The 17,379-nt window shown below is 43.5% G+C and overlaps 1 pseudogene; it reads right to left on the bottom strand.

Annotated features, from left to right (window-relative positions):
* The window catches only part of LOC141042663 (rust resistance kinase Lr10-like), a 97,316-nt pseudogene extending 80,764 nt beyond the window's left edge, over nt 1-16,552 (bottom strand).
* Between the last annotated feature and the right edge of the window lie 827 nt (nt 16,553-17,379).

Here is a 17,379-nt window from a genome sequence, read left to right as displayed (position 1 = left end):
ATATTATGGTTACATAGTGGACACATGGGAACTTGACTACGGACATGATTTTAAGGTCCCTTTGTTTAAGTGCAAATGGGTCAATCTGTCATGAGGCGGGGTACAGGTAGACCCACAATACGGAATGACAATAGTGGATCTGAACAATCTTGGGTACACAGAGCAAGACAGACATGTCCGAAGATTATGAAAAGTTTCATGAAATTCCTCCCTTCAAAGTCAAGGCTGACCCAAGCACCCTGAAAAACGATGAAGATTATCCATGGTTACGGCGCAATAAGCAACGGACACAAGCGAAGAAAAAGTGAAGACTTTCTCTCCACAACTGTTATGATGATGCCTTTGATCTAGAATATCACTGCAGTTACATGTGAAGAAATCAAATGCCTGTTGTAACGGACGAGTTTCCGTATGAAACCCTGATACCTCGACACAGATTGTCCGTTTTGTACACGAAGTGCATCCAGTTTTTGCCGTAACCCTCTCTACTTTTTTGCACATGCTATGTGGGTGAAATGATGATACCATGCCAACTTTCAACCTTTTCAGAGTTCATTTGAAATGACTTTCCATTTCAGGGTCTTATAGCTCAAAAAAATCAGTAAATGCATGAAAAATAACAAATGAAGTCAGAAAGGGTTGAAAATTGATGATGTGGCTTTCAATGGTGCATTTTGAACACAGAAAAAGTCTGGAGTTCAAATAAGTTTAAAAAAATGAAATTCCTTTGTAACAGATGAGTTTCCGTATGAAACCCTCATACTTCGAAAGAGATTCTTCATTTCGTACACGAAATGCATCCAGTTTTTCCCGTAACCCTCTCTACTTTTTTGCACATGATATGTGGGTGAAATGATGATACCATGCCAACTTTCAACCTTTTCAGAGTTCATTTGAAATGCTTTTCAATTTCAGGGTCTTATAGCTAAAAAATTCAGTAAATGCATGAAAAATAACAAATTATGTCAGAAAGGGTTGAAAGTTGATGACGTGGCTTTGAATGGTGCATACTGAACGCAAAAAAGTCTAGAGTTGTAATAAGTTATTAAAAATAAAAGAGAGGCACAATGCTCACCTGCACATTGCTTAGCTTCAGGCCTTGAGAAACCACAAATAGCTCCATGCAGTCTACACCATTTCAAGGCCTGAAGCTAAGCAACGTGTAGGTAAGCATTGTGCCTCTCCTTCATTGTCTCTGCACTCAGGGCTTATAAACCGCTGCAAGTGCCTCTCGCTTCGCGAGGTGGGACTAAAAAACAGTTGTAGAAAGAATCAACTAAAAAACTCTATTATTGGTTCATGCCACGAATCGGTACTAAAGGTGCTCGTGGGGCCCCAGCCTTCGAACCGGTACTAAAGGTGCTCGTGGGGCCCCAGCCTTAGAACCCGTACTAATAGAAAAAAGAATGAATTAGAAAACTTTAATGAAACTCTAATAGCTAAAGTAATCAACTAAAAAGCTTTTATAAACCTCTAGTATTATTGAAACTAAAATTATATAAAATTTATGTAACTAAAATTATTTAAGCATTTTCTGTTCAGAACATTAAAAGCAAATAGAATTTCCATAAAATAAATAAAAAAGCAAAAAAGAAAATAAAATAAATAAGTAGAAACAAAATAAAATAAAATAAAATTTAATAAAATAAATAAGTAGAAACAAAATAAGTTTTAATAAAATAAATAAGTAGAAACAAAATAAAATAAAATAAATAAGTAGAAACAAAATAAAATAAAATAAACTTTAATAAAATAAATAAGTAGAAACAAAATAAAATAAACTTTAATAAAATAAATAAGTAGAAACAAAATAAAATAAAATAAACTTTAATAAAATAAAATAAATAATCTTTAATAAAATAAATAGAAATAGCAACAGTAAGTATCTTGTTGTAAGTAGAAACAAAATAAAAAAATAAAGCAACAAAGAAAAAATGGAAAAAAAATTAAAAAATGCCACCTACTCGGCCACCACGGCCTGAATACGACTAGAAACCCACCCGGATTCAGGCCCGCAGAAAGCCCAGTAGGCCCACAGGCAGATACAGTGTGTTTAGGCCCATAAGCCTGCAGTTCAGAGGAGTTCGAAAGGGGAGGCAGAGCCGCGCTTATAAACTGGTGCGGAAGCCCCTTAGCTAGCGAGGTGGGACTAAACATCCACCGCGGCTGCGCCAGGCACAGGCTATTGGTCCCGGTTGGTGGCACGAACTGGGACCGCCCACCTTTGGTCCCGGTTCGTGGCACCAACCAGGACCAATGCCTCCCCTTTAGTCTCGGTTGGTGCCTGATGTCTACTACACAACCTTCTTCTTGTAGACGTTGTTGGGCCTCCAAGTGCAGAGGTTTGTAGGACAGTAGCAAATTTCCCTCAAGTGGATGACCTAAGGTTTATCAATCCGTGGGAGGTGTAGGATGAAGATGGTCTCTCTCAAACAACCCTGCAACCAAATAACAAAGAGTCTCTTGTGTCCCCAACACAACCAATACAATGGTAAATTGTATAGGTGCACTAGTTCGGCGAAGAGATGGTGATACAAGTGCAATATGGATGGCAGATATAGGTTTTTGTAATATGAAAATATAATAACAGCAAGGTAGCAAGCGATAAAAGTGAGCGTAAACGGTATTGCAATGCTAGGAAACAAGGCCTAAGGTTCATACTTTCACTAGTGCAAGTTCTCTCAATAATGATAACATAATTAGATCATATAACAATCCCTCAACATGCAACAAAGAGTCACTCCAAAGTCACTAATAGCGGAGAACAAACGAAGAGATTATTGTAGGGTACGAAACCACCTCAAAGTTATCCTTTCTGATCGATCTATTCAAGAGTCCGTAGTAAAATAACACGAAGCTATTCTTTCCGTTCGATCTATCCTAGAGTTCGTACTAGAATAGCACCTTAAGACACAAATCAACCAAAACCCTAATGTCACCTAGATACTCCAATGTCACCTCAAGTATCCGTGGGTATGATTATACGATATGCATTACACAATCTCAGATTCATCTATTCAACCAACACAAATAAGTTCAAAGAGTGCCCCAAAGTTTCTACCGGAGAGTCAAGACGAAAACGTGTGCCAACCCCTATGCATAAGTTCAGAGGTCACGGAACTCGCAAGTTGATCACCAAAACATACATCAAGTGGATCACGTGAATATCCCATTGTCACCACAGATAAGCACATGCAAGACATACATCAAGTGTTCTCAAATCCTTAAAGACTCAATCCGATAAGATAACTTCAAAGGGAAAACTCAATCCATTACAAGAGAGAGGGGGGGAGAAACATCATAAGATCCAACTATAATAGCAAAGCTCGCGATACATCAAGATCGTGCCAAATCAAGAACACGAGAGAGAGAGAGAGAGAGAGAGAGAGAGAGAGAGATCAAACACATAGCTACTGGTACATACCCTCAGGCCTGAGGGTGAACTACTCCCTTCTCGTCATGGAGAGCGCCGGGATGATGAAGATGGACACCGGTGAGGGATCCCCTCTCCGGGAGGGTGCCGGAACAGGGTCCCGATTGGTTTTTGGTGGCTACAGAGGCTTGCGGCAGCGGAACTCCCACCTTGCTCCTCCCCTAAACAAAACTCCAGTGACTCAGAACTCGCAGGAATCACTCTCACACGTTAGCACACACTGAGAAAAAGAGCAACACAGAGCACCTGCGGGGAGGTATGCTTCTCACTTTCTCATCTCCAGCTCAATACAACATGGCATCCAGCTCCAGAGCCAATCCATCGATCACATTTTGCTCGCTGTGACGATGTGCATTCTCCTGGATACCAATCCTCAATATTCTATGCACACTATTGTCAATCCCGGTTTGATTGGTGTCACAATGTGCATGCTCCTTGACACCCAGCTCCACTTTGATATTCTTGCTCCGCCTGACCTGATAATGTTGCGCTAAGACCTCCTTCGGCATGCACCTGACATAGAAACGGGTTAATGAGAAGATCAAGAAGATGGCTGGTGTACAAAACCTCAAAACACTGTAATGAGGTTCAAAACAGTGTATTCTCTGTTAAGTTGAACTGATTTGGGTTTTCAGGTTCCAAATTTTACCACTAGCATTAAACTGGAGAACAGCAGCATCAAAACCAATACTTTCCATATCAAGGTTTAGTGTGGATTTTTTTACTTACGAAATGATTTCCCCCCAACAAACAACTAGGTTCAAGAAAAGCTTCTAGCATCTGTGCAGAAACTGATATATACAACAACTCTTACTGATTGTCTATAATAATCCTACAATAGTTCAAACTATTTCCATGTCCTAACTGAAAATGATCTAGCGAAAGTTTCAGTAAACTGTTCTTCAAACTAGTACAGTAGTTTCGAACACTGTTTTCCAAGCACAAGGAGATTAGCACTGACTCAACTGCAAATATGAGGAGAAGAGTAGGGAGTTTAGGGCCTCGATCTTACCAGGCGTCCCAGGCGTGACGACGGCGATGTGGAAGAGCGGGCAACGAAGTGAGCACCGGGAAGCATCCATTGTGTTGGCGAACCCTAGAAGTGTTGCTGAGGCCACCCCTAACCCTTGAGAAGCGTCGAGGCCACTAATATGATTCCTTGTTGTGATTAGCTAGCTAGGTCTACGTTTGCCACTAATATATCCATCTGTCATGTTTTGTATAATAATTGCCATGTTGTAATATTTGCAGAAACTATGGAGCACGACCGAGACGAGGAAGCAGAACAGGTGTTGGGGGACATAATCGCAGCCGGAGGTGATCTCTTGTCGTATCTCAACGACACCGATGGTCTAGAAGGAGAGGGTGAAGTAGGCTACGGTGATCGAACAATGGAGGAGGAAGGACATGATTATGATGGCTTCGGTGACCGAATGCTAGTGGAAGAAGGACACCGTGATGACGGCTTCGGTGACCGAACGGAGTCCGGCCAGGTATATATATTAATTAAGCATGTGCTGACTATAGCTAATTGATGCATTGATTGTTTTGGTATGTACACATATTAACTCTCTTCTTTCTTCTTTTTTCTAGCCCTCCGGATCGAGCACAACTTCGGTAACGAGACGAGGCCCGAAGAAAAAGTTGTGCTTGGATGAAAGGTTCACGATCACAGCAATCACGCGCGATGGCCAACTGATTGAACCCATCCGGACCAATGAAGCATTTTCTGCTCAGTGCGGGGTTCTTGTTAGGGACATGATCCCGATCAGCATCCACCAATGGTATAAGCCTAAGAATGAAGACCCTGAGGTGTCTTATGTCAACGATAGGCAGAAAGATGATCTTTGGACCGCGCTGAAGGCAAATTTCATCCTACCGCCAGAGGAGGATCCGGAGAAGCCAACTATTATAGAGCCATTGGTTAAGTCTCATGCTCTTAGGAAGATGGCAGATCTATTCAGGAGGTGGAAGAATGAGCTAAAAACAAAATTTGTCGACAAAGAAGAGACACCAGAATTCACCGGCCGGTTTGAGAAGATGAGAGATCACTGGGACGCATTTGTGTCCCACAAGACATCAGACAAGAGTAAGAAGATGTCAGCGATAAACAAGAAAAATGCTGCGAAGAAGGAGCATCACCATCGCACGGGGTCAGGTGGCTACCTCAAAGCCCGGCCGTTGTGGGAAAAGGCTGAGAATGACCTGCTTGATAAAGGGGTCGAACCAGAGACATTGAACTGGCCAGACCGTTCAAGGACTTGGTTCTTCAGGGTTGGCGGAACCTTGAACCCTGAAATAGGGAAGTGCATTTGGACGAACGAGCAACTGCGAATACCCGTCACGAAGCTTCAGGAGTATATTGCCGCAGCGCAGGAAGGGACGTTCGTTCCCGACAGAGAGAACAACGAGCTCACAATGGCCCTCAGGAATCCTGAGCACCCTGGACGGACATGAGGCACGCGAGGCTCCGTTCTGTGGAAGGCTGGGTTTCCGGATGCAGGCAGTTACAAAGGCCAGGAGAGGAGGAGGAAAGTGGAGCAGACCCAACTGCAGCCGCTGCATGCAAGGGTAAAAGCGCTAGAGGAACGAGAAGCAGTTCACAGCAAGCGACCTGTCGAAGCTACCCCACCATCTCAGCGGATAAGCAGTGTGGCTTCCACCGAGCTGCTTTGGGAGCCCGTCTTCATGGCTCCTGGTAGCTACCCCGGGGATACTATCACGGAGTCTCAACATTGCCACCTTATGACGAAATGGCAGAACTTCAAAGTCAACGCGGCTGTCGGCTCTGTTGCACCACCTGAACCCGGCGCAACTTTTCACTGTCGGACGATTCCAGAAGGATATGCTAGGGTGATGGTGGATGAAATAATGGAGGGATTTGAGGAGCTCGAGCTTGACCACCCTACCGGTGAAGGGGAGACTCGGCTGGGTTCTGCTCTGAAGACTCCATGCCTATAGCAGAAGGAGTTCATCAACCTTCCTAACTGGATGCCTCCGCCTCCTCCTCCTCCTCCTCCTCCAGCGAGTCAGGGCACTCCGCCTCCTCCTCCGATGAGTGTTCAGGGCACTCCGCCTCCTTCTCCGGTGTGTGGCGGCACTTCGCCTCCTTCTTAGCCTGTGCCGGCGTGTCCGAGCAGCCCGCCTCCTCCTCCACCTCGTCAGCAAGGGTGCAAGAGAGTTGCCGCCGCTCCGGCTGCTCCGGCACGTCGTAGTCCTTCTTCTCCGCCTCGTAAGCAAGGAAAGAAGACAGCCGCAGCCGCTCCGTCTGCTCCGGCGTCTAGTAGTACAGCCAAAGCTGGGTGGCAATACAGATTCGGTCCATCTCTCAAGCCTGTAGAGAAGTTACCATATGAGATGACCGCGGAGGAAAATGAGGAGATCTGTCAAGCCTATGTGAAGGACTTCTTCGAAACGCAAAGAGCTAAGAAACATCCACCTCCGAAGGAGAAGATAGATCCGGTGAAAGCAAAGTGCACTATTGATGCCCTGAAGAAACCACCATCGTCTCCGCCGAAAACCAACTATGAGCGCATTATTGAAAGGTCATATATCAAAGCGGAGCGGTCGGGAAGTACTTGCAGTGATCGAAGGTTAATTAGCAGAACGACGAGCTGGGAAAAAAATCCCCAGCTCGGTGAACAAGCGAACCAATCGTGCCCCCCTCTCAAGGTGTCTAGCGATATCATCGCTAATCATCCGGGGATCTTGCCCGGTACCAATCCTGCAGATTACATGCACGACGACGATGCACATTTTGATATAATGGAGGTGGACGAATTCAGATACCAATACAGGAAGCCTCTCGTCAAAGATGGAACTCCTCTAACAACGATGATGCAAAGATTCCATGATTGGTACATGAAAACCTGTAGAGAGTCTGGGGGAAGGATACTTTGACGCTGAGAGTTAAAGAGGAGCACGACCTCGTTGGAATTGATCTGTTGACTATTCCATTTGAGGAGTTCTTCCAGTTTTTCAATCAAAAGGCCCTCGATAAATTAACGGTCACTTGCTACTGTCTGTAAATACTACTTCTGTCATTAAGTCTCTATATATAACTCAGCTCTTTCATTGCATGTATATATAATTATCCTCACTATATTATGCAGATTGAAGATCGTCGAATGCAGAAAAGCAAAAATCTATAATATTGGGTTCATTAACACAAATCTCATAGATGAATTTACGTTTAGATTTCATGCCAAAGAAACCGAGGCCAACTTGCTCAAATCCTTGCTAATAAATCAAAACAAAGATAAAATACTCTTTCCTTAGAATTTCAAGTGAGTGTTACTGTCTTGTGCATATTCGGTTTCCCTTATTACTCGAGGTTATAGTAATGTAATTGATGAGTTATGCATGCGTGCGCAAGTTCCACTATATTCTCCTAGAGATTAAGCTTGAGCAGGGACTAGTAACCGTTTTAGACTCGAGACGAAAAGATCCCGAGGACTATGCGGACATGACTAAAATGCTCAAGAAGTAAGTTCAATCGATCATTATCGCACCATATCGGCAACTTTGTTCATTTCCTGATATCAAGTAATTGTTTTCTTTGTCTCGCAGGGTTTGGAAAGTATTCACCGCACAAGCTCCGGGACTGCTGGGGGAGCTGCGATTTAAATACCCGAAAGTAAGTACTACTAGCTAGTTCCGCACATCTCCCGTTGATTATAGCTACTTTCATCAATGCCATTTATAATGCTGCATTATCAGTTTGATTGACCTCTATTTCTCGTAAAGTGCTTGTGGCAGGAACCCGGGAATAATCGCTGTGGATACTACTTTTGCGAGTTCATCTACAACGCGACCCCAAGAATAAGCGGGGCTACTCTAAAAGACAATATGAAGTGCGTAAGCAATAATATTCACAATTTCATTTTATTACCATCATTTATGTTGAGTTTCATTCATATATATGTATTGACCCCCTTCTTCAAATTAGACGTGGCAGATGCGGGATGAACTCCTAGCACAAGATCGCATGAAAGCAATTCAAGAGGAATTGGTGGGATTCTTTCTTGATCACGTCATCAATAATGCCGGAGAATACCATGTGGAAGTTGAGTACATATATTAGGGGATTGTAAGAGATCTTATATTGTATATATGTAGCCAGTAGTAGCGTCGGATAGATATACGAAAACTTGTTGTTCGACCAATCTCTCGGAGAAGGAGAGGTCGATATCACTTCTCTCTGTATGCATGTGTTCATGACGATCTTTTGTACTTAATGGTTTCCTTCATTTGCTTACTAGCTAGCGTGTGGAGTCCTCTCTATGCGTATAGTACGTAGCGTCGACCAAGCACGAAGATAAGAGAGGACACTTCTGTCTATTAGCTAGCTAACACAATATATGAAACACCTAAATTAACCCTACAAAAGCCCCCAAAACCCCCAACCCCCCCCCCCCTCCCCTTTAGAAAACAAACCAAAAACCCTAGCCCCTGAACTGCTGACGCGTGGTAGCTTATTGGTCCCGTTTGGTGCTACCAACCGGGACAAAAGGCCCCCTGCCAGGGCAAGCCGTAGTGTCCACGTGGAGCCCCATCTGTCCTGGTTCGTATAAGAACCGGGACTAAAGGTATTGGGCATACTTACCGACCCTTTAGTCCCGGTGCCCGTACCGGGACAAATGGTCCTTTTTCTACTAGTGTGGTTGGTATGACTTCTACAACATGAACATAAAACCTAAACATCCTAGTGAATAGTGAGTCTATTAGAGAATGTCCTTATATTTAAAGGGCTTAAAAGAACTTATAGCAATCTTATACCTCAACCAGCCTGTTTGTTAGAATTGTTGGAGCTTAATATAGTTATCAGTTCAGCAATATTGAAGATAACTATAATGCTTTTCACAATGGATATGGTTGGAGTATCAGAACCATGGTGGCGTGAAATACTTATTGAACTCAGATATGCTGGTTAGCAAACATATTTGCATATGTCACAGTGATGGGATAAAGATAATTGTTCTTTATTGAATCCTTTAGACATTCTGTCAAGATAATTTATGGCATGGAAATGTTCTGAACTTGTTTTTTGGTGCTTCAGAAGTCAGAAATAGTACCTTGGTTCTTGCAGAATGCCTGCCTGCGTTGTGAGCTGAATCCGCATGGGTGCCCTTTTTGCTCAGAGTCTTGACAAATGTTTGTTATGTTAGGAACCGACCAAAATAAGGTTATCGGGATTCTTTTGGCCTTTATATTGAAGAGAACAAAATATCTGCTACCATAACCCAACGGAGTAGGCAGCAAAATGCCATTCAACACCACTGTACAATATAAGGGAAGAAGAGACATGGATTCAGCAGAGTCCATCAAATACATGAGTTGGCTTGTGTTGCTAAGGCAAGAGATTGGGCCAACAACACTGTCCCTTGTACCTGGTGTAACACGAGCCTTCTTATCTGGTTTGAACTCTCTTGAACAGCGTACCAGTGTTGCAGTTTGAGATGTACATGGTACGTATACAGTAGTTGATAGGTTCGTGGTAGAGAGTAGTTGATAGGTTGGTGGTAGAGATCTTCTGAAGCGGGCACCGAGTCCATGATTCTTCAAGCGGGATGACATTCAGGGTACCACCGCTATAGTCGATTGCAGTGACCTTCACTAGTAGAAAACAGGGCTTAGGTCACAGGGCAGTTTTCACATTAGCCCCGGTTCAGTCACGAACCAGGACTAATGTGAGCATTGGTCCCAGTTCGTGAGCCCAGGGGGCCGGCCGGGGCCTCGTGGGCATTGGTCCCGGTTCGTATGGACCCTTTGGTCCCGGTTGGTAGTACAAACCGGGACCAATGGGCCACGCTCCTGGCCCACCACCCTTTAGTCCCGGTTCATACCACAAACCGGGACTGAAGGGCTGGTCCTAGTTGCGGCCAGTGTTTAGTCCCACCTCGCCAACCGAAGGGCGCTCACACCAGTTTATAAGCCCGTCCCTCTATGCCTTGTTGAGCTTCTCTTAAAGTGAAAATAGATGCCCTTATACAAGAAATTTCACCTAAATTCACAGTAAATTGAAATTTACTGTGAATTTAGGTTTAATTTTCTCTATAAGCGCATCTATGTTCATTTTTTATATTTATAAAATAAATAAACCTTAATAAAACTAAATAAACCTTAATAAAATAAAATAAAATAAACTATAGTAACTACAATAAATAAACCTTAATAAATTAAGTAAAAAAAAGCAGCAGTAAAATAAATAAAAATAGCAGCAGTAAAATAAATAAAAATAAAATAATTAAAGTAAAATACATAAGTAATTAGAAATAAAATAAATAAGTTTTTTGTTGTAAGTAGAAACAAAACCTTTTCAGAGTTCATTTGAAATGCTTTTCAATTTTAGGGTCTTATAGCTTAAAATAATTAGTAAATGCATGAAAAATAACAAATGAAGTCAGAAAGGATTGAAAAATGATGATGTGGCTTTGAATGGTGCATTTTGAACACACAAAAAGTTAGGAGTTCAAATAAGTTTTAAAAAATGAAATCCCTTTGTAACAGACGAGTTTCCGGATGAAATCCCGATACTTTGAAAGAGATTGTCCGTTTTGCATACGAAGTGCATCCAGTTTTTGCCGTAACCCTCTCAACTTTCTTGCACATGCTATGTGGATGAAATGATGATATCATGCCAACTTTCAACCTTTTCAGAGTTCATTTGAAATGCTTTTCAATTTTAGGGTCTTATAGCTCAAAATAATTAGTAAATGCATGAAAAATAACAAATGAAGTCAGAAAGGATTGAAAAATGATGATGTGGCTTTGAATGGTGCATTTTGAACACACAAAAAGTCAGGAGTTCAAATAAGTTTTAAAAAATAAAATCCCTTTGTAACAGACGAGTTTCCGGATGAAATTTAAACTATTCAAATTTGGAAACTAATGGAGTAACAGAAAGTTTATAATTATTCTGAGCTAAAAGCAAAAAGAATAAAAAAATAAAGCAAAAATCAAAAGAAAATAAATAATTCAAAAAAGAAAAAATACTGGAAAAAATAAAATGCCGCCTAATGGGCCACACGGCCTGCATACGACTAGAAACCCATCTGCACATGGGCCAGGATGCAGGCCCGCAGGCCCAATAGGCCCAACATGGCAGTGACAAAGGTAGGCATGTAATGCCTGCATATTAGAGAGGAGCTCAGCACCTGAGCTGCAACGCAGCTTATAAACAGGTGCTGAGCTCTCTCAGCTAGCGAGGTGGGACTAAACTTCCCACCGCACCGCGCCAGCACATTAGTCCCGGTTGGTGGCTCCAACCGGAACCAATGCTCCCCTTTGGTCCCGGTTGGTGCCACCAACCGGGACCAAAGCCCTCTGCTTCCCGCCCTTTGCGCTGGTGAAAAGAGGCCTTTGGTCCCGGTTGGTGCCACCAACTGGGACTAAAGGGTAGGTATTGGTTCCGGTTTGTGCGTTGAACCGGGACCAAAGTCTTTGCTATATAAGAAGCACTTAGGAAATTTTCTGATTTCCATCGCCAGTGTCCCCCCGCCCAACGACGCCGCGAGCTCGATCTACGCCGCCAGGCTGCCCCGCCGTCGTCGCCGTCGCCCGTGCCCCCGAGCCCACGCCATCGCCCGTCATCGTCGTCCTCCGCCCCCCGCCGCCGTCGCTGTCGGCCTCCGCCGCGTGCCCCCGAGCCGTCGCCCCGTACGTCACCGTCGCCGCCCTCCGCCCCCGGCCCGCCACGGTCGCCGTCGCCCTCCGCCACCCACGCCGTCGCCCTCCGCCACCCTGTGAGCGCCGCCCCGATCCCCTCCTCCTCCTCCCTGTAATGGCCGCCGCCGCTGCCGCCGCGCCCCCTAGCTATTATATATTTGTAGTTTAGATTTTTGTAATTTAGTTGTATTAATTTGGATGTGTAGTTAGATGTGTAGTTAATTTAGTTGTTGTAATTTAGATGTGTAGTTTAGATTTTTTTGGTGATATTATTATTGAATATGCAAATTTTTGTATGTTCATATATATACAAAGAATATATCAATTTTTTCATAGAATTTTTATGATTTTTTCTGTTGTAATTTTGTTCATAGAATTTTTATGATTTTTTTTGTTCATAGAAATTGTGTATGATCAAAGTCATTTATATATGTTCATATTTAGAAGAAAAAGAAGGAGAGAAAAAAGGAAAATAAGAAGAGGAAGAAGGAGAAGAAGAAGAAGAAGAAGAAGAAGAAGAGGAGAGGAAGTAGAGGAGAAATAAATAAGAAGATGAAAAAGAAGAAAAAAAGAGTAGAAGAAGAAGAAATAGAGGAGAAGAAGAAGAAATAGAATAATATATTCTTCTATTTTTTCTTCTTCTCCTCTATTCCTTCTTCTTCTCCTCTTTTTTTATTTTTTTTCTTCGATCTCCTCCTCTATTCCTTTCTTCTTCTCCTCTTTTTTTTCGTCTTCTTCCTCTTCTTATTTTTTATCGGGTATGTCGTTGTCGATATATGTACCCCCCTCCCCGATAACTTTTAGTAAGTACTACTTAGAAAGTGTTTAATAGAATTAGTTAGAAAAATAATAGAACTATTTAAACTAGCTAGTTTATTTTTAGTAAGTACTGCTTTATTCTATTTATAGTAAGGAAATTAATAGAACTAGTTTGTTTTTTTAGTTAAAGCAATTATTCCCGCATCGACGTCGACGATGCCTATCCCGCATCCTCATCGTCGACTCGGCGGAGGAGGCCGGCTTGATCAGAGGGGCCATGTCCGGGACTGGGCTCCGTCGGGCTGGTTTTGGGAGGTGCTACCTTCCGGTGGGCGTAGGTTGGTGAGGAACCAGCCCGTCGTTGACCCGATCCTTGTTTGGTGGCGCTCGCGTGGGCCAGTGACGGTGCCGAGGCTTCCGGACACCGCGGAGGTGGTACGTCACCGTGTCAGCGAGGAGGACCAGCACGTCCGTCGCTACATGGTTGCGTTGGAGGGCAGGTTCGACAATACCTGGCAGGTTCTTCAGGGATCTCACTGGAGCTATGATCCTGTGATGGTTCCGTCCCTTTGGGTGTCCACCGCCCGCGCCGATACCCGTCGGGCGCTACTGTTCTATCTGTACTAGCAATGCTATATGTATGATAGTATTCGAGGTGTATTAGTGATAATATTCGACGATGTACGGACGCATGGAGATGATGTAGTTTTGCTTATAATTGAATGCATCCTAATTTGAATACTACTTTATTTTGTGATTTGATTTTGCTTATTGAATGCTCAAAGTGGAAAACTACTCCGATCCTACTTTGAATGCTAAAATTGGAGAGCACTATGATTAGTTGATAGCTTATAGGGTTTTTGTTTTCGCAGAAATCTAGGAGCCCCCGGCCCCTCCATCATCCCCGCCGTCGTCCCCGTCACCGCCCCCTCCGACATCTAGGTGAGACCAGCCAAATCCTCTTTTAGAAAGATAATTAAACGATATTTCGGGTTGACTGTAAGTCTGTCGAGTCTCCACCATATATGAGAGGACGAAGAATCCCGACTGTTGTCGTGGGGGTAGCTTCTCCTTCGTTCCCGTGTGCTAGACAATTTGGTGTAATGCACTCGAGAACGAAAGGAGGAGCTACCATCACCGACGGTCGCAAATGTCAGAGAGGAATCAGTGAGGGAGAGTTCCACCATATATATATGAGAGGACGAAGAATCCCGACTGTTGTCGTGGGGGTCGCTTCTCCTTTGTTCCCGTGTGCTAGCTAGACATTTTGGTGTAATGCACACGGGGACAAAGGGAGGAGCGACCATCACCAACGGTCGAATGTATACACCACGTGAGCTGAGAGTTTTCAAGAAAAGACTCGACAAACCGATAGTCAACCCGTGATGAATAATAATGATCTAACTTAGGTTATTTAGTACATATATTTAATTGTAGATGTTTAATATTTGAATTATGAATATAGGAAATGTCGTACTCGGACGACGAAAGTCTCCCGGGGGAGTGCGACTGGTGCCACGACGACCGAGGTCAGTGCGACAGGCCTCACCTGGACGAAGATCGGCGCTTCAGTATTAAGCTGGAGGAGACGTTCGATGTTGAAACGGTACGCAACGACGACAAGTGTTATTTTTTCGTAATTAAGCACGACTTCAACTATTTTAACGTGTACTTTTCATCTTTTACAATTCGGCTAGCTTATCCCATGCCATGCAAGACGCTACGTCTTGGAGAGGATGGGTTTTGAAGACCATGAAAGTATGGAAACAAAGAAAATTCACCTAAGGACCCATCATGATATAGATTTTGAAGTAAAGCTGTATAATTCTGAGAGCGTAACCCATTTTGGTTGCAAAAATTGGGAAGCATTTTGCAAGATGTATGGTTTTGATGAGGGTATGCTTGTCACCATGGATCTTGGTGATCCTAACATCGAGCAAGACAATATGGACATTTGGGTCCTTGTTGATACGCCTCCAATTCTACCGCTATGTGAGTTTCTCAAACATAGTTATTAGCTAATTTATATTGTTCATTTCAAAATAGTTGACAGCTTATTTTCATTGACAGCTTATTTTGATTGTTCAAACAATGTGCGGAACATGGTAGACAGAACCTACTACACCGATGGCTGTGAGTTAACTTATAAGGAGAAAACTCATCTGGTCGGATTTTGTACTGATATTGAGAATTACAATATCTACAATCAAACTCCTCAACATTATGGTCAATACGTGCCACTAGTGCACGTGTTGAACTACGGTAATTACTATGGAGATACCCTGGTAAGATTTCTTACTATTACGACATCCGTGCATATTTTGCATAGTTCTAAAACTAGTACATTATCATTGCTAACTATGAAGTTATTACTATGTTTTTCAACAGATAATCCCAGAGGATTGTGTGCCTCATTTGATGTATCAGAATGGTAGGCTTGATGTTTTGAATATACAACCAGGTCATCCTACGAATCTCAACTGTCCATACCGGATTTCTAAAAGAAGTGGAGACATGCAAATCAAAGAATGGAAAAAAATGTATGGACAGTCGCAAGGAGGTTCTTGGAAGCAAAAGGAAGCGAGGCGCAAGAATTGAAGACAGGATGATCTCCATTCTCCATAATGGAGAGTCAGGGTCTATATTGTTTTATGCTATTTTACCTTAAAGAGGGTATTTCGGTCCTACCTAATACTGATGATCATGTGCTAAGAACAATTAAGTAGGGTTGGTTCGATGACTGTGAGGATGATGATCGTATGACTTGTTATTAATAACAAGTAGAAGTTGTATGATGATGATTAGTAGGACTTGTTATTATATATGATGATGCATGATGCGCGCATGAAGAGTTATTATATATCAGCGGGTGAAATGAACATGGATTGGATTGAAGTGAAGGCAACATGCATGTGGTGCGTGTCGAAAGTAGTACAATCTAAACTTGATCAAGTCCGGATTAGTATTACTTTCGACATGCACCACATGTTGCCTTCACTTCAATCTAAGCCATGTTTAGGCATAGCAGTACGTAGCGTTGGTAAACCAAGCACGGAGATATAAGAGAGGACACTTCTATTTAATAGGTACCTAATAACAACCTAAATTAACCCCCCAAAACCCCCAACCCCCCCCCCTTCAAAAAAAACAAAAACCTCAGCTCCTGCCAGGTGCTGACGCGTGGATGCCTATTGGTCCCGGTTGGTGCCACCAACCGGGACCAAAGGCCCTCCTGCCTGGGCTCCCCGCACCGGCCACGTGGACGGCCTTTAGTCCCAGTTCGTGTAAGAACCGGGACTAAAGGGCTAGGGCATTAGTAACGACCCTTTAGTCCTGGTTCCAGAACCGGGACTAAAGGCTCTTATGAACCGGGGTAAAAGCCCCTTTTCCTACTAGTGCTTGCATAATCCAAGAATTGAATGAAGTAGGATGGTATCTGCTTCCTTAGAGCATGATAGCTCCATGCCAGGTGCCCCACAAGATGGGAGACTGGTTGCAAGGCGGAATGGAAATCGGATCTCTATGTTGCCATCACTACACCTTGATGGTGGGCAGTCATGGAAAAATTGACCATCGCCGCTTGCCGTGGCCATGCTGATTTTGTAGGTGAGAACTGGAAATATCAGAGCTATGGCTAGAACTTGAAACATTTTCTGTGATGAAATGAAGGCTGGAGGCAAGGAGATGAAGTTTCGCCTACAAAACTGAGCTTGTTGCTGAGCCGTATGGAAGAAGGAAACAAGACTGAGCTTCTTTAAATGTTGAATCAGAAAGAAGAAAAATCTTACCCATGATACAGATTGATGGATTCTGGCTTGGATGTTGCGTATGCCAAATGGAATTGACTGCAAGTCAAAGTCTATGCCGGCTTGTTTGACTAACATGACTCCTTGGATGTTGCGTATTCTAAAGGGAATTGACTGCAAGTCAAAGTCTGTGCCGACTTGTTTGACTAACAAGACCACATGACTGGTAATGGGTTAGGAAGCAACCACGAAGGAAACCGGACTGACTTTTTGCCCCATCTATGCCAAAAGCTGTCTTTCTATATCATTCTGAAACCATATTGGTCAAGCTGGCCCCAGATGATTAACGTTCTTATATACTCTGATAATAGCTTCCGGGCCTGACATTGCACCAGCGGAGCTGTCATGATGAACTCTGGTGCATCCCTCCATTCTGTGGGCCAATAGCTCATGTGCGACGTTTTTCATGCGAATTGGAAGGAGTGCGACGTTGTTGGAATGAATGGCTGTGATGCGATGTTTTAGAAGCAAACAATAGCTCCAATGCGACATGGCTCTGTTTAACCATGAAATGAAAAACAGGAGGGGTTAGCGATTCGAGTTATGACACGCGGGCCCTAGCAGTTACTCGCATGCGGGTGGGACCCACAACTTATCCACGCAAGCATGCCCGTGCTCATCAGCGTGCCCCGACCCAAGCCAGCCACGAGCCCGAGCCAGCCTACCCACCCACCACCCCCGCCCTCCATTGCTTGCCCTGCCCCTTTCCTTTCC

The sequence above is a fragment of the Aegilops tauschii genome, chromosome 3 (genome assembly GCF_002575655.3).
Source record: "Aegilops tauschii subsp. strangulata cultivar AL8/78 chromosome 3, Aet v6.0, whole genome shotgun sequence".
Classification (NCBI taxonomy): Eukaryota; Viridiplantae; Streptophyta; class Magnoliopsida; order Poales; family Poaceae; genus Aegilops; species Aegilops tauschii.
Note: the sequence above shows the minus strand (reverse complement) of the source record. Positions and strands in the feature narration are given on the sequence as shown.